Source organism: Lynx canadensis, chromosome F2 (genome assembly GCF_007474595.2).
Source record: "Lynx canadensis isolate LIC74 chromosome F2, mLynCan4.pri.v2, whole genome shotgun sequence".
Classification (NCBI taxonomy): Eukaryota; Metazoa; Chordata; class Mammalia; order Carnivora; family Felidae; genus Lynx; species Lynx canadensis.
This window is the reverse complement of record NC_044320.2, coordinates 77651068-77670343: the sequence shown is the minus strand read 5'-3', so window position 1 is coordinate 77670343 and position 19276 is coordinate 77651068. Positions and strand designations below refer to the sequence as shown.

Below are 19276 nucleotides of genomic sequence, written 5' to 3'. Positions count from 1 at the left end.
GGGGGGGGGGGATATTTGATTGACAAAAATAAATTTTTGGAAGTTCAAAGTTATCTCTTTCATAGGATAGATGTTATGAATAATATCCAAGCAGCAGTTGTAGATGTAAGTGAAAATACTATAGGTGAATTTTAGGCATCCTCTTGTTAAGCTTCTTGTTAAGGGATTATGAGAACATAATGCATTTTATGGTCCATAGCACATTATAAGGGCCAATCAGAAAACTAATAGCATTTCAAGGATACAGAGATTTCCAGTAGGAACTCAACATTTATTTGATGGTTAATGCTAATTACCTATCCATACAAATAGTTGAAAAAAAAAATAGAAATGCTTGATTGAGAGCTGCCATCAAGTGTTCGGACTTTTTTTTTATGTACAGTTTTACCAGTTTTATTTTATTTTATTTTTATTTTAGAGGTGCGGGGAGAGGGGCAGAGGGAAAGAGAGAGAAAATCTAAAGCCGGCTCCACGCTCAGCACGGAGCCCCACGCCGGGCTCCATCCCAAGACCCTGGGATCATGATCTGAGCTTCAATCGAGAGTCGGATGCTCAACTGACTGAACCACCCAGGAGCCCCCAGTTCCACCAGTTTAAACACATAGAGAGTCGTGTTGCTGCCACCACATTCAATATATAGAACAGTTCTGTCACTAAAAGGTCCCTCATGATGCCCCTTTGTCATCATTTCCTTCCTCAACCACTGACCGTTGGCAACAAAGGATCTGTTCTCTGTCACTGTGGTTTTGTGTTTTTGAGAGTATCGGACAAACAGTATCATACAACACGCAACTTTTGAGACTGGCTTCTTTCACACAGCCTTATGCGTTTGAAATTCACCCAAGGTGTTGAGTCCGTCCACAGTTCATTCCTTTTCATTGCTACAGCGTCACTTCGTTGTGTTGTCGGACCTCCATTTATTCATCCACTCGGCCACTCAAGGACATTTGGATTGTTTCTGGCTTTTGGCAATTATGAAAGAACAGCTGTAAACATTTAGCTAAAGGTATTTAAGTGAGTATAAGTTTTAATTTCTCTAAGGTAAATAAATACCTAGGAGTGGGATTACTGGGTCATATGGTAAAATGTAGGTTTAATCTGTTGAGAAAGCGCTACATTATTTTTCAGAGATTATTGTGAGATTTTGCGTCACCGTCAGTGATGTTGGAGATTTCCAGTTACTTCATATCCTTTTAGCACTTGGTGTTTTAGCCATTTTAATTGGTGCGACTCTCACTGAGACTTTAATACGCGTTTCTCCAATGGTTGGTATTGTTGAACATGTTTTCTGCGTGTTTATTGGCCATCCTTATGCTCCCTTTGATGAAGTGTATGTGTAAGTTTTTGTCTATTTAAAAAAAATTTTTTAGTGTTTATTTTTTTTTTTTAGTTTTTAACGTTTATTTATTTTTGAGACAGAGAGAGACAGAGCATGAATGGGAGAGGGTCGGAGAGAGAAGGAGACACAGAATCTGAAACAGGCTCCAGGCTCTGAGCTGTCAGCACAGAGCCCGATGCGGGGCTTGAACTCATGGACCGCGAGATCATGACCTGAGCCGAAGTTGGACACTTACGGACTGAGCCACCTAGGCGCCCCAGTTTTTGTCTATTTTTAAACTGGATTATTTTCTTAATGTAGAGATATGAATTTTATTTACTTATTTATTTTTTTGGTATAGTCTGAACACAAGTTGTTTGTACAAATGAATATTTTCTCCTAGTCCGTAACTTGCCTTTTCAATCTCTTAACAATGTCTTTCCCAGTTCCAATGTTTTAGAATTTTAATACTATTTAAGTAATCAAGATTTTCATTTTAAAGATTGTGCTTTTGGTATCATGTGTACTCTAAGTTACAAAGATTTCCTCTATTATTTTCTTGTAAAACTTTATAGTTTTATGTTTTTTTATTAAAAATTTTTTTTTAAATTTTTATTTATTTTTGAGAGAGAGACAGAATGTAAGCAGGAGAGGAACAGAGAGAGGGAGACACAGAATCCGAAGCAGGCTCCAGGCTCTGAGCCATCAGCACAGAGCCCGATGCAGGGCTCAAACTCATGAACCGTGAGATCATGACCTGAGCTGAAGTCGGAGGCTTAACCGACTGAGCCACCCAGGTGCCTCTATGTTTTATATAAAACATAAATGTTAGGTTTGCAATCCACTTTGAGATAATTTTGGTATAAGTTGTAAGGTTTAAGTCAAGTTTTACTTTTTTTTTTTTTTTTTTTCAGGCATTGGTTCATTTACCTGGGTTGTTGAATTTCTGTGTGTAGAGTTATCAGGACATTCCTTCCTCCTCCTGGTAAGGTCTGTGGAGTCTATTGTGATATTCCACCCCTTCCCACACCCCCACTCTCTTCCCCCCCTCTTATAACCCCCCTCCAATTTCTCCTCCCCCTTTCATTCTTGATATTGATGGTTGTGTCTTTCCTTTTTTTCTTTGTCAGTCTTGCTTGAGGTTTATCAACTTGAACGATTGTTTCAAAGAATGAGCTTTTGGTTTCCTTGATTTTCTTTATCTTATTTTGGTTTGCTTTCCATTTTATCAGTTTCTGCCCTTTAAAAAAACATTATTTCCTTCTTTCTATGTCTTTGCTTCCCCCCGCCCCCCCCCACTATCTTAATGGGGAAACTGAGACTATTGGGTTGAGATTTTTGTTCTTTGCTCTGACTTTCCCTCTAAGCATTGCTTTATATTTGTTCAGTTCAGAAGGTTTTCTAATATCCTTTGAGGTCTTTGACCCATGAATTACTCAGAAGTGTATTGGTTAATTTTCAAGTATTTAGAGACTTTTTTGTTCTTACTGCTATCGATTTGTAGTTTAACTCCATTATTGTCAAAAAATATTCTTTGTATAATTTAAATACTTTAAGTTTGTTAGGACTTGTTTAAAACTTAAGATGTGGTCCATATTGTTGCATGTTTCACGTGTACCTGAAAAGAATGTATTTTTGGTGTAATGTTCTACACATACCAGTTACATTCAGGTGATTGATTGTATAGTTCTTTTATATCTCTTCTGTATTCATTTTCTCTCTACCTGTTCTGTTGATTACCGAGAGAGGAATGTTAAAGTCTACAACTATACTTGTGAATTGCTCTCTTTCTTTCCGTTTTCCCAATTTTTTTCCATTGTGGTGAAAAACATATATAAAGTTTATCATTTTGGCCATGTTTTGATGTACGGGTTCAGTGACATTCAGTACGTTGACTTTGTTGTGCAAACATCTCTACTACCCATTTCCAAAATTTTTCATCATCCCAAATGGAACCCTAAATGTTAGCGACTCCCCATTCCTGCCTCCCCGCAACCCCTTGTAACCTTTATTCTACTTTCTGTCTCCATGATTTGCCTATTCCAGGTACCTCATGGAGGGAAGATCACACAATATTTACGGTCTTCTTGGTTTGGGGCTGCCTTGAGCCTAGGCCCGGGCACAGCTGAGGAAACATGGGAAACTCATCACTCGTTTGGAGTAGAAGAGTCAGGATGGATGTGATTATTCTGTCTTGCCTGGAACTAAACCTCTTCCCTTCGACATGATTGTTTTATCACAGCTTGTTGAGAAAACTGCATGATGGAAAATGTTTGCCAGAAAACAAGTATGGGGGCACCTGGGTGGCTCCATCGGTGGAGACACGAACTCTGGATTTTGGCTCAGGTAATGATCTCACGGGATTCGTGAGACGGAGCCCCGTGTCAGGCTCTGTGCTGACAAGCAGGGAACCTGTTGGGATTCTCTCTCTCCTTCTCTCTCTGCACCTCCCTCCAGCCTCTGCGTGCACTTGCACCCATGTGGGCTCTCTCTCTCTCTCTCTCTAAATAAATAAATAAATAAATAAACAAACATTAAAAAAATCACTTATAGGGGTACCTGGGTGGCTCAGTTGGTTAAGCATCCGACTTCAGCTCAGGTCATGATCTCATGGTCTGTGAGTTCAAGCCCCGCATCGGGCTCCGTGCAGACAGCTCAGAGTCTGGAGCCTGCTTCTGATTCTGTGTCTCCCTCTCTCTCTGCCCCTCCCCTGCTTGCACTCTGTCTCTGTCTCAAAAATAAAATAAAAACATTAAAACATTTTTTAAAAAATCACTTAGAAACTAGAAACTAAATTTATTCTTAAAGTTATTTTTGGCTATCTAGGTAATGTATTAGTAATTCTCCTTGCAATAGTTAATTAACATAGTTAGGACCAAAAGTTTCCTTTCATCAAACTGTCTTGTCTCAGTTTTTTTCCCCCTTTCCTAGAGGGTACTTCATTAAACAGCTTTTTTCTCCTCTCAGTGGCATGTCTTAGAGGTCTAGCCATGTTTGTCCATATGGAGAAACCCCACTTTTAACTGGTTCATTGTATTTGATCGTTGCGATTTACCTCAGTTCATTAGGCCATTCTCCTATTTAAGTACCTAGATTTTTAAAATAAAGAACATGTTTGCTTAGAAAGAATGTTAACATCTGTGTTTTAAATGATCCCTGCGGCTTCAAGTAGTCTGGTCCTGTGAGTTTTAATCGTGTTTGCTGAGGTTCTTAATTTGATTACTAAAAGCTCACATTTTTTGTTTCTCAGCATCAAACCGTAGTCTTAACACTATTAAACCAAATGTCAAGTCTCTTTGCTCAAAAGCAATGCACTCAATTGAATGCCGGTGGAAATCAGTCACCTTTAATTGAATTCCAGTAGCTTTCCCAAGAGTATAATTAAAATAATTGGCTCAATCCATAGCCACAAAAACTCAGTCCAGAATAACATAGCTTTCTTTATAATACTCTAATAGGATTTGATTTCTATACAAACTGGATTTTTGCCAGACTCCAAATCCTCATCTAACATCATTATTTATTTATTGGGCCGTACATGGTTCTGCTTCTTGGGGTGTTGAGAATTGCATTTTACTCCAGCTACAATACTGATGTTCTCTAGAAATCCATACATGAAATCTCTATTTCCCTTTCCCCTAAGGACAGACCATGTGATTAGCTGAGTTTAAGTCATGTCTCAGCTCCCTGGAGGTACTGGGGAGGGGAGAGAGAAGGTAGATTTTCTGTTCCTTAGTGGGAAATGGGTGCCATGGAGGTCACAATGGGATCAGTCATTTTCCAAAAGAAAATCATTTAGCTGCTCAAAAGTGATGTTAATTACATTAATGCCAGCTGCTAGCCTTTTAAATGAGCATGGCCCTTCCCATCTTTTTATTTTCTCTCCCAGTTTCAGGGCATTCAGTTTCTCTCCCAGTTCCAGGGCATTCTTCCATGCTGCCTCTAGAGTGATTTTTCTAAAGTAGAATTCTATTCCCCCTTTTTATTTTTATGTAGATCCCGGCTGTGGCTCCTCCATTGGACTCAGGAAAGTCTCAAGTTCCAAGTTTTTTTTAGTTTATTTATTTATTTTGAGAGACAGAGACAGAGAGACAGGCAGAGTGAGCTGACTGGGGATCTGTGTGTGTGTGTGGAAGTCCTGGACCCAGAAAAACTTGATTTTCTCTCCCTTTTACTCTTTGATTCCCAGTTGATCTGGGAAAGAGCACGTGTGTGTTTGGTCAGGGATCATCCCTCACTGTTCCGGTTCAGCATGCAGAGCGGTGTAGGGAAATTATTTGCTACTTGATTTAGCTATGCATTGCTGCATGGAGTAAGTAGGCGATTATGGAAAGCCTAGAGAAGAAGGTATCTAAAAAGAGAGAGAAGCAGAGGAAGTGATGGCTAGATATGTTGGGGATGGAAGTAGTAATTAACTACGAATTCAGAATAGAGCTTCAAAGTCTGTTCTACTTAATCGCCACACTAGCTTGTTGGCTATAGACAAAGATAACCATAAAATAGGGGGAAATAATTTCAACATTCACTGCTACCTAAGTAGGCCTGGGAAACAGTCAAGGAATAGTGCTGTACTTGCGGGAAAGTGTTCAGAGGGTGTGCATTGACATGCGTACATACACGCACAGCAGGGGAACTAACAGGCAAGCAGCAAGGCGGAACCACTCTGAAGAGAAGAATGGTAGGTTTTTGTTCCCAGATCTGAGTCTGGGGAGGAATTACAGCATTTGGGAGAGAGCCTCAAGACCAGAGGGGTCCTTTAGTCCCTCTTCTTCTTCTTCTTCTTCTTCTTCTTCTTCTTTTTAAGGAACTTTATTTTTTCTTTAATGTTTATTTATTTGTGTGTGAGAGAGAGAGAGAACACACAGGAGGAAGGGCAGAGAGAGAGGGAGACGAAGAATCCAGAGCAGGCTCCAGCCTCTGAGCTGTCAGCACAGAGCCTGACGTGGGGCTCGAACCCACGAACCATGAGATCGTGACCTGAGCCAAAGTCAGATGCTTAACTGAGTGAACCACCCAGGCACCCAGAGTCCCTCTGCTTCTTTAGAGGGGCTGAGTTGCTAGTGGCCCAGCTGTCTGCTTTCTACATTCCTGCCCCCCTGGTGGGGAAGTCCTACAGGAGAAAAACACCTTCAGCACAACTGGAGCTACAACAAGTTGTCCTTCCATACTTGATGAGTCTTTAATGCTTTCTGTTTCCTTGTTCAGCATTCTCTCTTGTGGCCTCATAGGGGCTATTTTATATTTCCTGCATTCTCTGACATCTCCTTTTTTGGTTACTATTGGGAAGTAACTCTACTTCCTAGTTTATGAAGAAAGATGGCACCATAAGCTTGTACTTTCCACAGCTTCTGTTGCCATCTGTGTATTGATAACTCTGGGTCTCTAACTCCATCCCAAATGTGTCTACCGAACCTGAGTTCTACAGACACTTTGGGTGTTACTGAACGTACTCTCCTTGTCACCCCTTGTGATCAGCACCCTATAAATAGTACTCAAGCTAGGACCCTAGGGAGGGATCATTCTTGATGTCCCCTCCCCTGTCCTTAAAACCATGTCTCCTCCCCTTCACTACCATATCCCATTGGACCAATCACCAGTTCTAGTCGGTCCTGCTTTCTTACTATTTCTCTTCAGCTCTTCTGTCCTCTGGATGACTCTGCCTGAGTCTCTCCCAGTTCCAGGGCATTCTTCCATGCTGCCTCTAGAGTGATTTTTCTAAAGTAGAATTCTATTCCCCCTTTTTATTTTTATGTAGATCCCGGCTGTGGCTCCTCCATTGGACTCAGGAAAGTCTCAAGTTCCAAACCTTTGGTGTTCAAGAACCTCATGGTCCAACACTGCTCACCTCACCGGAATCCTCTCTTGCTACCTCCCCCCTTCCCAGACTTCTGCCTTGCCAGAGGATATACAATCCAGAGTGCCTATGACTTCTCTGGAATGCTTATTTAAAATACAAAGTCCTAGGCTCCAGATTCTGAGGTAGTAGATAAGCCTCAGGGTTCTGGAAGCTGCATTGCAACAAGCTGGGCAACTCATATGGAGGGGACTTATGGACCCCACCTGAGAAATCCTGCTGATCAGGTTCAACGCTAGGCTATTTCTTAAAGCTTCGTGCTGTTTAGTCTCTAGCATTTCCATGTGCTGCATTCGCTACCTGGAGTACCCTTCCCATTTTTCATCTTCTGCCTTCCTTGCTTCCAACCCTGCGTGGTTCTTTATCCTTCCCTTCCAGGATGCAGCTTTCAGGTGGTGTCTTCTGAGAAACCCTCACCACCCTTTCAAAGCTAAGCGGGTGACCCCCCCTTCTTTGTACATGCTAAGGAATTTATTACACTATCATTGCCTGGTCACTGGTTTCTCCTATATAAGCGGATGAGCTCCTTATGGGCTTGCCTCTGATTGGTGAAATCTTCCGAACTTGACATTTTCAAAAGAATGGCAGTGCTGTACGAGGGCCATTAAATAAGTCCTATCCCCTGGCAGCACAAAATACCACAGAAATGGCATGGCGACCTCCTTCCATCTTTCTGTCCAACATAATACCAAGAGTGAATTTCTTTTAGCCTTAGTTACATAGCATGTTGGCTTTGCTTAGGGAGAAGCATGGAAACATCTCCCAATAAGTTCAGTGTTGAGCCCAGAATTAGCTAACTTCCTTTCTGTCTTTCATTCATTTGATTTTTTTTTTATGAAATTTATTGACAAATTGGTTTCCATACAACACCCAGTGCTCATCCCAAAAGGTGCCCTCCTCAATACCCATCACCCACCCTCCCCTCCCTCCCACCCCCCATCAACCCTCAGTTTGTTCTCAGTTTTTAACAGTCTCTTATGCTTTGGCTCTCTCCCACTCTAACCTCTTTTTTTTTTTTTTTTTCCTTCCCTTCCCCCATGGGTTCCTGTTAAGTTTCTCAGGATCCACATAAGAGTGAAACCATATGGTATCTGTCTTTCTCTGTATGGCTTATTTCACTTAGCATTACACTCTCCAGTTCCATCCACGTTGCTACAAAGGGCCATATTTCATTTTTTCTCATTGCCACATAGTATTCCATTGTGTATATAAACCACAATTTCTTTATCCATTCATCAGTTGATGGACATTTAGGCTCTTTCCATAATTTGGCTATTGTTGAGAGTGCTGCTATGAACATTGGGGTACAAGTGCCCCTATGCATCAGTACTCCTGTATCCCTTGGATAAATTCCTAGCAGTGCTATTGCTGGGTCATAGGGTAGGTCTATTTTTAATTTTCTGAGGAACCTCCACACTGCTTTCCAGAGCGGCTGCACCAATTTGCATTCCCACCAACAGTGCAAGAGGGTTCCCGTTTCTCCACATCCTCTCCAGCATCTATAGTCTCCTGATTTGTTCATTTTGGCCACTCTGACTGGCGTGAGGTGATACCTGAGTGTGGTTTTGATTTGTATTTCCCTGATAAGGAGCGACGCTGAACATCTTTTCATGTGCCTGTTGGCCATCTGGATGTCTTCTTTAGAGAAGTGTCTATTCATGTTTTCTGCCCATTTCTTCACTGGGTTATTTGTTTTTCGGGTGTGGAGTTTGGTGAGCTCTTTGTAGATTTTAGATACTAGCCCTTTGTCCGATATGTCATTTGCAAATATCTTTTCCCATTCCGTTGGTTGCCTTTTAGTTTTGTTGGTTGTTTCCTTTGCTGTGCAGAAGCTTTTTATCTTCATAAGGTCCCAGTAATTCACTTTTGCTTTTAATTCCCTTGCCTTTGGGGATGTGTCGAGTAAGAGATTGCTACGGCTGAGGTCAGAGAGGTCTTTTCCTGCTTTCTCCTCTAAGGTTTTGATGGTTTCCTGTCTCACATTTAGGTCCTTTATCCATTTTGAGTTTATTTTTGTAAATGGTGTGAGAAAGTGGTCTAGTTTCAACCTTCTGCATGTTGCTGTCCAGTTCTCCCAGCACCATTTGTTAAAGAGGCTGTCTTTTTTCCATTGGGTGTTCTTTCCTGCTTTGTCAAAGATGAGTTGGCCATACGTTTGTGGGTCTAGTTCTGGGGTTTCTATTCTATTCCATTGGTCTGTGTGTCTGTTTTTGTGCCAATACCATGCTGTCTTGATGATGACAGCTTTGTAGTAGAGGCTAAAGTCTGGGATTGTGATGCCTCCTGCTTTGGTCTTCTTCTTCAAAATTCCTTTGGCTATTCGGGGCCTTTTGTGGTTCCATATGAATTTTAGGATTGCTTGTTCTAATTTCGAGAAGAATGCTGGTGCAATTTTGATTGGGATTGCATTGAATGTGTAGATAGCTTTGGGTAGTATTGACATTTTGACAATATTTATTTTTCCAATCCATGAGCAGGGAATGTCTTTCCATTTCTTTAAGTCTTCTTCAATTACCTTCATAAGCTTTCTATAGTTTTCAGCATACAGATCCTTTACATCTTTGGTTAGATTTATTCCTAGGTATTTTATGCTTCTTGGTGCAATTGTGAATGGGATCATTTTCTTTATTTGTCTTTCTGTTGATTCATTGTTAGTGTATAAGAATGCAACTGATTTCTGGACATTGATTTTGTATCCTGCAACTTTGCTGAATTCATGTATCAGTTCTAGCAGACTTTTGGTGGAGTCTATCGGATTTTCCATGTATAATATCATGTCATCTGCAAAAAGCGAAAGCTTGACTTCATCTTTGCCAATTTTGATGCCTTTGATTTCCTTTTGTTGTCTGATTGCTGATGCTAGAACTTCCAGCACTATGTTAAACAACAGCGGTGAGAGTGGGCATCCCTGTCGTGTTCCTGATCTCAGGGAAAAAGCTCTCAGTTTTTCCCCGTTGAGGATGATGTTAGCTGTGGGCTTTTCATAAATGGCTTTTATGATCTTTAAGTATGTTCCTTCTATCCCGACTTTCTCAAGGGTTTTTATTAAGAAAGGGTGCTGGAGGGGCGCCTGGGTGGCGCAGTCGGTTGAGCGTCCGACTTCAGCCAGGTCACGATCTCGTGGTCCGGGAGTTCGAGCCCCGCATCAGGCTCTGGGCTGATGGCTCAGAGCCTGGAGCCTGTTTCTGATTCTATGTCTCCCTCTCTCTCTGTCCCTCCCCCGTTCATGCTCTGTCTCTCTCTGTCCCAAAAATAAATAAAAAATAATAATAAAATAAAAAAAATAAAAAAAAAAAAAAAGAAAGGGTGCTGGATTTTGTCAAAGGCCTTTTCTGCATCGATTGACAGGATCATATGGTTCTTCTCTTTTTTTTTGTTAATGTGATGTATCACGTTGATTGATTTGCGAATGTTGAACCAGCCCTGCATCCCAGGAATGAATCCCACTTGATCATGGTGAATAATTCTTTTTATATGTTGTTGAATTCGATTTGCTAGTATCTTATTGAGAATTTTTGCATCCATATTCATCAGGGATATTGGCCTGTAGTTCTCTTTTTTTACTGGGTCTCTGTCTGGTTTAGGAATCAAAGTAATACTGGCTTCATAGAATGAGTCTGAAAGTTTTCCTTCCCTTTCTATTTCTTGGAATAGCTTGAGAAGGATAGGTATTATCTCTGCTTTAAATGTCTGGTAGAACTCCCCTGGGAAGCCATCTGGTCCTGGACTCTTATTTGTTGGGAGATTTTTGATAACCGATTCAATTTCTTCGCTGGTTATGGGTCTGTTCAAGCTTTCTATTTCCTCCTGATTGAGTTTTGGAAGAGTGTGGGTGTTCAGGAATGTGTCCATTTCTTCCAGGTTGTCCAATTTGTTGGCATATAATTTTTCATAGTATTCCCTGATAATTGTTTGTATCTCTGAGGGATTGGTTGTAATAATTCCATTTTCATTCATGATTTTATCTATTTGGGTCATCTCCCTTTTCTTTTTGAGAAGCCTGGCTAGAGGTTTGTCAATTTTGTTTATTTTTTCAAAAAACCAACTCTTGGTTTCGTTGATCTGCTCTACAGTTTTTTAGATTCTATATTGTTTATTTCTGCTCTGATCTTTATTATTTCTCTTCTTCTGCTGGGTTTAGGCTGCCTTTGCTGTTCTGCTTCTATTTCCTTTAGGTGTGCTGTTAGATTTTGTATTTGGGATTTTTCTTGTTTCTTGAGATAGGCCTGGATTGCAATGTATTTTCCTCTCAGGACTGCCTTCGCTGCGTCCCAAAGCGTTTGGATTGTTGTATTTTCATTTTCGTTTGTTTCCATATATTTTTGATTTCTTCTCTAATTGCCTGGTTGACCCACTCATTCGTTAGTAGGGTGTTCTTTAACCTCCACGCTTTTGGAGGTTTTCCAGACTTTTTCCTGTGGTTGATTTCAAGCTTCATAGCATTGTGGTCTGAAAGTATGCATGGTATAATTTCAATTCTTGTAAACTTATGAAGGGCTGTTTTGTGACCCAGTATATGATCTATCTTGGAGAATGTTCCATGTGCACTCGAGAAGAAAGTATATTCTGTTGCTTTGGGATGCAGAGTTCTAAATATATCTGTCAAGTCCATCTGATCCAATGTCTCATTCAGGGCCCTTGTTTCTTTATTGACTGTGTGTCTAGATGATCTATCCATTTCTGTAAGTGGGGTGTTAAAGTCCCCTGCAATTACCACATTCTTATCAATAAGGTTGCTTCTGTTTATGAGTAATTGTTTTATATACTTGGGGGCTCCGGTATTCGGCGCATAGACATTTATAATTGTTAGCTCTTCCTGATGGATAGACCCTGTAACTATTATATAATGTCCTTCTTCATCTCTTGTTACAGCCTTTAATTTAAAGTCTAGTTTGTCTGATATAAGTATGGCTACTCCAGCTTTCTTTTGGCTTCCAGTAGCATGATAAATAGTTCTCCATCCCCTCACTCTGAATCTAAAGGTGTCCTCAGGTCTAAAATGAGTCTCTTGTAGACAGCAAATAGATGGGTCTTGTTTTTTTATCCATTCTGATACCCTATGTCTTTTGGTTGGCGCATTTAATCCGTTTACATTCAGTGTTATTATAGAAAGATACGGGTTTAGAGTCATTGTGATGTCTGTATGTTTTATGCTTGTAGTGATGTCTCTGGTACTTTGTCTCACAGGGTCCCCCTTAGGATCTCTTGTAGGGCTGGTTTAGTGGTGACAAATTCCTTCAGTTTTTGTTTGTTTGGGAAGACCTTTATCTCTCCTTCTATTCTAAATGACAGACTTGCTGGATAAAGGATTCTCGGCTGCATATTTTTGCTGTCTAGCACCCTGAAAATCTCGTGCCAATTCTTTCTGGCCTGCCAAGTTTCAAAAGAGAGATCAGTCACGAGTCTTATAGGTCTCCCTTTATATGTGAGGGCACGTTTACCCCTTGCTGCTTTCAGAATTTTCTCTTTATCCTTGTATTTTGCCAGTTTCACTATGATATGTCGTGCAGAAGATTGATTCAAGTTACGTCTGAAGGGAGTTCTCTGTGCCTCTTGGATTTCAATGCCTTTTTCCTTCCCCAGTTCAGGGAAGTTCTCAGCTATTATTTCTTCAAGTACCCCTTCAGCACCTTTCCCTCTCTCTTCCTCCTCTGGAATACCAATTATGCGTATATTATTTCTTTTTAGTGTATCACTTAGTTCTCTAATTTTCCCCTCATACTCCTGGATTTTTTTATCTCTCTTTTTCTCAGCTTCCTCTTTTTCCATAACTTTATCTTCTAGTTCACCTATTCTCTCCTCTGCCTCTTCCATCCGAGCTGTGGTGGTTTGCATTTTGTCTTGCATTTCATTTAAAGCGTTTTTCAGCTCCTCGTGACTGTTCCTTAGTCCCTTGATCTCTGTAGCAAGAGATTCTCTGCTGTCCTGTATACTGTTTTCCAGCCCAGCGATTAATTTTATGACTATTATTCTAAATTCACTTTCTGTTATATTATTTAAATCCTTTTTGATCAGCTCATTAGCTGTTGTTATTTCCTGGAGATTCTTCTGAAGGGAATTCTTCCGCTTGGTCATTTTGGATAGTCCCTGGTGTGGTGAGGACCCGCAGGGCACTTCCCCTGTGCTGTGGTGTACAACTGGAGTTGGTGGGCGGGGCCGCAGTCAGTCCTGATGTCTGCCCCCAGCCCACCGCTGGGGCCACAGTCAGACTGGTGTGTGCCTTCTCTTCCCCTCTCCTAGGGGCGGGATTCACTGTGGGGTGGCGTGGCCGGTCTGGGCTACTTGCACACTGCCAGGCTTGTGATGCTGGGGATCTGGCGTGTTAGCTGGGGTGGGTAGGCAAGGTGCACGGGGGCAGGGGGGGCAGGCTTAGCTCGCTTCTCCTTAGGTGATCCACTTCAGGAGGGGCCCTGTGGCAGCCGGAGGGAGTCAGATCCGCTGCCGGAGGTTTGGCTCCGCAGAAGCACAGAGTTGGGTGTTTGCGCGGAGCGAGCCATTTCCCTGGCCGGAACCGGTTCCCTTTGGGATTTTGGCTGGGGGATGGGCGGGGGAGATGGCGCTGGCGAGCGCCTTTGTTCCCCGCCAAACTGAGCTCTGTCGTCCGGGGGCTCCGCAGCTCACCTTCCCTTTGTCCTCCGGCCTTCCCGCTTTCCGAGCAGAGCTGTTAACTTATGACCTCCCAGACGCTAAGTCGCGCTTGCTGTCGGAACACAGTCCGTCAGGCCCCTCCGCTTTTGCAAGCCGGACTCGGGGGCTCTGCTTGGCCGGCGAGCCGCCCCTCCGCCCCGGCTCCCTCCCGCCAGTCCGTGGAGCGCGCACCGCCTCGCCGCCCTTCCTACCCTCTTCCGTGGGCCTCTCGTCGGCACTTGGGTCCGGTGACTCCGTTCTGCTAATCCTCTGGCGGTTTTCTGGGTTATTTAGGCAGGTGTAGGTGGAATCTAAGTGATCAGCAGGACGCGCGGTGAGCCCAGCGTCCTCCTACGCCGCCATCTTCCTGCGCCTCCCCCCATTCATTTGATTTTTAAGTAATCTCTACACCCAACATGGGACTCAAACTCATGGCTCCAAGATCAAGAGTCGCATGCCAACTGAGCCAGCCAGGGTGCCCTTCAGAATGAACTAACTTTCAACACAACATTTCAGGGGAGGATAATTAACCTCACTGAAGTGGATGATGAGTGTTTTTGTAAATATATTTTAAAAATTGAAGTCTTGTTTTTGATAAGACCCATGGTAGTAAATCTCTATGAAAAGCAGATCTTAAATTGTGTAGGGTTTTTGTGTTCGTTTGCAGGTTTCCATTGGAAGAGGGGAACATTTCTGACAACAGCTAGAGCTATTGGCAATAGCAGGAAAAAGATTATTAGTTTTTGAGCTTTCAGGCAAGAAAATTGATGAATTCAAAAGCCTAACGCATCACTGTAAGCAAACCAGATTTAGGTGAACAATTATCATAGAATGGGCCAAACTGCCACCCGTGCTTCTAGGTGTCCAGGGCAGGAATAATTTTCCCTCAAGCTTAATTTTGAATTGTTTAAAAAAAATTTTTCCCCATAAGCAGGAAACAATTGTGTGACTCAATTCCGACATTTTTGTATTTATTACCACTCCTGCCTGGCGGTGTGTCAGGTTTGTGCAAATCAGCGATCATCTTGGGTCACGTTAACTGAGGTGTTCAAAGGAGTTTGGAAGTCAGAGAGTCTTCGCTTGGTATTCTCCCCTAGGGTGTGTGCAGCTTATTGCTTTGACCATGCTACTGTTAGGTGGGAGAGAACTTTAAATGTGGCATAGATTGGGTTTTAATGAGAAAAATGAAATCAAAGGAAAGGGAGTGACTGAAGGCACCATCGGCATTTTATGGGATATGTTCCTTGGTCTCACTTGAGTTCATTGACTGCACCAAATGCACCACATCTCAGACATATTTTGTTCGAATACAATTGTTGAAGTATTTTTTTAAAGTCTTTTTTTTTTTAACTGATTTTGAGAGAGAGAAAGAGAGAACGGGGGAGGGGCAGAGAGAGAGAGAGAGAGAGAGAGAGAATCCCAAGCAGGCTCTGCACTGTCAGCGCATAGCCTGACGCTGTGGCCTGACGCGGGGCTCGAACACACAAACCATGAGATCATGACCTGAGCCAAAATCAAAGTCGGATGCTCAGCCGACTGAGCCACCCAGGTGCCCTGTGAAGTGGGTTGTAACTGATGGCCCCATCCTGGGGACTTCTTCCAAAGCATTCTGTTTTGATTTCCCCAATATAATCGTCGAGACTTAACATCCTTCTCTATAGTCTTTGTAGAGACACTATATTTTTGTGGGGATTTTTTTTTGTCAGATAAATACACAGGAAGTGTTTACCATTATATCTGATAGCTGTACCATGCCATTAGAAAAATATATGCACAGTACATGCTGATGGACTAATCAGTACCCATACAAGCCCCAGAGCAAGGCTGACAAGTACCTTCGTAAGCCGGACGTCTCTCAGCTGTCCTTTAGACACTGTGTTTCCACCTTTAGTCATCCCATTCCTTCCTTGTGTCCAAGAGACCAGAGTTCCAATGCCAAAGTCAGTGGTCCTGAGCCTGGAACCTGAAGTTAAGTTTGCCTCTTGGTGGAGATCAAGGCAAAAGAGTGGGAAAAGGAAGGGTTTTACTTGCAACCAGTAAGGGGAAACCAGGCTATTTCTCACAGCAGTGCCGCCCCTTCCCCAACAACAACAACGTTGGGGAGGTTTTAAGCTGAGGAGGCATGCACATTCATGGACGGTCTTGGCAAAGGAGAGCTCCGTGTAGAATTGGGGCCAGACTCATCCTGGGTGGACAGAATCCGGGTCCTGGTTGATTGACGTCACGGGGGCCAGCAAGGGTCCGCGTCAAGGGCTCTCTGGATCCAGTCAGTCCCGGGTTTGACTTCTCAGAGGGGCTTCAATCCTGCAAAAATGACTTAAGATTCTGCCCTAGGTCATTGCTTTTGAAATAGCACTGGGAGTGTTACCATTGCTTTCTTGTGTCTGATAGCGTTAGGCTATTTTTAGGCCTGGTGGAGGCCTAAAATTTTGCATTCTATTTCCTAAAATATTGAACTATCGTGGTCTATTTTTCTGCAATTTGAACATATCCCAGGCAGTTCTGCAAGAAATTGGCTTGGGCAAGTAATGCCGGTCAGGCATGGGTCACAAAATGGCGGGGGGGGGGGGCGCCTAAAATGATATTCCTTATGTTAAGAAAGCTATGTCTCTTCTTTCTTTTTCCAGGGGACCCCTAACTTATCTGTCTATAAGCCCATCACCATGGTAACCCTTCTGGGGCTGCTCTTTCCCTCAGCACCCAGTTGCTTGAACATACCCTCTCTCTCCCTTTGACTTCCCATTTCTTCAACAAGAAGGTACAGGAAAAGGTGTTCCTACTTCTGTAGCTGTTGGCCTCATGGATCCAAGGACAGAGATTTGTTGATCATTCGGGGGGAGGAGTCTACTCTGTTTCCTCGTGTTTTTAAAAAGAGGGCTAGGAGTACCAGGCACGGGAACATTCAGCTTCCATGGTAAAACATCTAACTTTGTTCATGCAGAGAGAGTTCCATAAACGAAAGCTGATTAAAGTTCTCAGAAAAAGTGCCTCAACTCTCTCCAACCCTCAAATTAGCTTGTCTACATTTTGGCACAGATATCTTGATCTAGGGATCAGAAAGAACCCTGGATGTAGTTACCTAGCAACAAGCTTTAAAGGATAAGGAGGTGAAGTAAGTTTGCCCAGGATCCAAACTGAATGAGGAACAGACACCTGGCCAAGGTACAGCAAAATCCATTAACTTGAAAAGTCCCAGGAGTCAAGGTTGCCTTCTTAGGTGTCAACAAATATAATACTTCAAAGAAGGTAAATTGTGTTGATGTTTTGAGCTTTTATTGCATTTGAAACTGTCCCTGTGATTGTTTTCTTTTTTCTCATTTTGTTTCTCTTTTTGTTTCTCTCTTTGTTTCTCTTTTTTCTCATTCTGCCTGTCCTCGCCCCGTCCTTCCTCTTCAAACACATCCAGCCCACCACTGAGTCTTGCCAGCCGTCCCTCCTCACACCTGTGACGTCAGGTGCCCTTCCATACTTGCTCTCACCCCCTCCAGTTTACGTTGCTATGGCGACCCCTTGATGACACTCTTCTCTGTATCTTCAGAAACCAGTCCACAGAGACAAAGTGCAAACTTTTATAATTAATTTGGCTTAGACTTTTCTGTTCCTCTTTCTAGTCCTCCATGGCACTGGAATTTGTTGCGAAGCATAATGCTTAGATTATTAAAGTTTATAGTTAAGACAATTGTGCAACCAGGGGCTCAGATGGGACTGAGTGGGAAGGATCCATTTCCGTTCATAATCATGTGTGTTCCCCCTGTGACCTGAACAGGTGTTTCCTGGGAATTGTTGAGAAAGGGTCCTCCCTTCTCCTCACCCACCTCTCTTCTGAGTTGAGTGCCCATGTGTGTCTGGACAGACGTGCACAAATTGCTTGCAGCCTGCCTTTTTCTCTGGGTCATTCTCAGCACCGGGACGGGCAACTGTGCCTTGTGAGAGACTACGAGGGAACACGGCCGCTGATCCTTTCTCAAGATGCAGAATTGGAGTCCGTGTCATCTGCTCATTTTCTTTGCTCTGCTAATGGAGGGATCTACCCCTGGTGATAACCTAGATGGACCTGAAGGACATTATACTAAGCGAAATAAATCAGAGAAAGACAACTACCGTATGATCTCACTTATAGGTGGAATCTACAGCAAAGCAAAACAAAACAAAACAGCCAGCAAACTCATAGAAAAAGAGTTTAGGTTTGTGGCTACCAGAGGCAGGGTGTTGAGGAAGAGGGAATTGGCAGAAGGTGGTCAAAAGGCACAAACTTCCAGTCATAAGATAAATAAGTACTACGGATGTCATGTACAATATGATGCGTGACGGCTAATGGTGGTCTATCATCTATAGGAAAGTTGTTAAGAGGGCAGATCCTAAGAGTTCTCATCACAAGGAGGATTTTCCTTTTTCTTTCCTTTTTATTATATCTACACAAGATGATGGTCGCTAACTAAACCTATTGTGGTCATTTCACATTGTATGTGTATCAAATCATCACGTTGTACACCTTATACAGTAATATATGTCAATTATTTCTCAATAAAACTGGGAAAAAAGGAAAAGATATTAGAAAATAAGTTTTTGTTTTTTTATGCTTTTACTTTCAAGTAATTTCAAATGTGCAGGGAAATTGAAAGAAGAATACAAAGGATTTCTGTATATCTGTCTGTATATCTGTATATACTGTTTCTCTCACTCTCTACACATCTACACACACACACACACACACACACACACACACAGTTCATATTTTTCTGAATCATTTGAGAGTAAATTGCAGACATGATACTCCATTACCCCGAAAACGAAGGCACTGTCCTCCGTAACCAGAATATATCCATCAAAAGCAGGAAATCAACACTTATATGATCCTACCATCCAATGCACAGACCTCATTCAAATATTGAGCTGACCCAATCACCTTTTCTATTCAGGAACGGGATTCAGCCTAGGATCTCATGTTTCATTTAGCTACTATCTGATTTTATTCTCCTTCATTCTAGAACAGTTCCTCACATTTTCCTTGTGTGTGTGTGTGTGTGTGTGTGTGTGTGTGTGAGACCTTGACATTTTTGAAGGCCAGGTGCTGTTTTCATTTCAATTTAGTCTGATGATTTCTTATGATTACATTCAAGTGATGCATTTGGGGCAAAGACACCAACAGAAAGCTATTTTTTAGGGTCAGGCTTCCCCAGTCCATCATGCTTTATGTGTGACCCCCAGATGCTCCTCAGATGCGAGCAGTGATTTTGTGGGTCATTCCACAACTGTTCCATCACTGTTTTCTTTTTCCTGTGCCTCTGCCCCAAAGCAGAGGGGAGGTGGGGAAGGAGGGAGGAGTATGAGGGGTGGAGAAACTGGGCGGTCAGGTTAGGGAGGGGTGAAGTCAGGGACAGGGTTACAAGCGAGGCCAAATTGGATTTGGGGCTGGTTGGAAACACAAGTGACACGGGAGGGAAGGGAAAGCAGCCTCACCCTTGAAGGTCCTGGGT

General features: G+C 42.5%; 1 long non-coding RNA gene across 4 annotated transcripts; it reads left to right on the top strand.

Annotated features, from left to right (window-relative positions):
• Positions 1 to 769: 769 nt before the first annotated feature.
• Positions 770 to 18329, top strand: LOC116737878. Of its 4 annotated transcripts, none has more exons than XR_004343176.1 (4): positions 770 to 1014; positions 2233 to 2303; positions 3561 to 3664; positions 7074 to 7995. It is a non-coding gene; the product is annotated as an uncharacterized LOC116737878 (long non-coding RNA). The 4 variants fall into 4 exon arrangements; XR_004343175.1 differs by lacking the exons at positions 770 to 1014; positions 7074 to 7995 and adding exons at positions 2074 to 2115; positions 17566 to 18329; XR_004343174.1 differs by lacking the exon at positions 770 to 1014 and adding an exon at positions 2074 to 2115.
• The last annotated feature ends 947 nt before the right edge of the window (positions 18330 to 19276 follow it).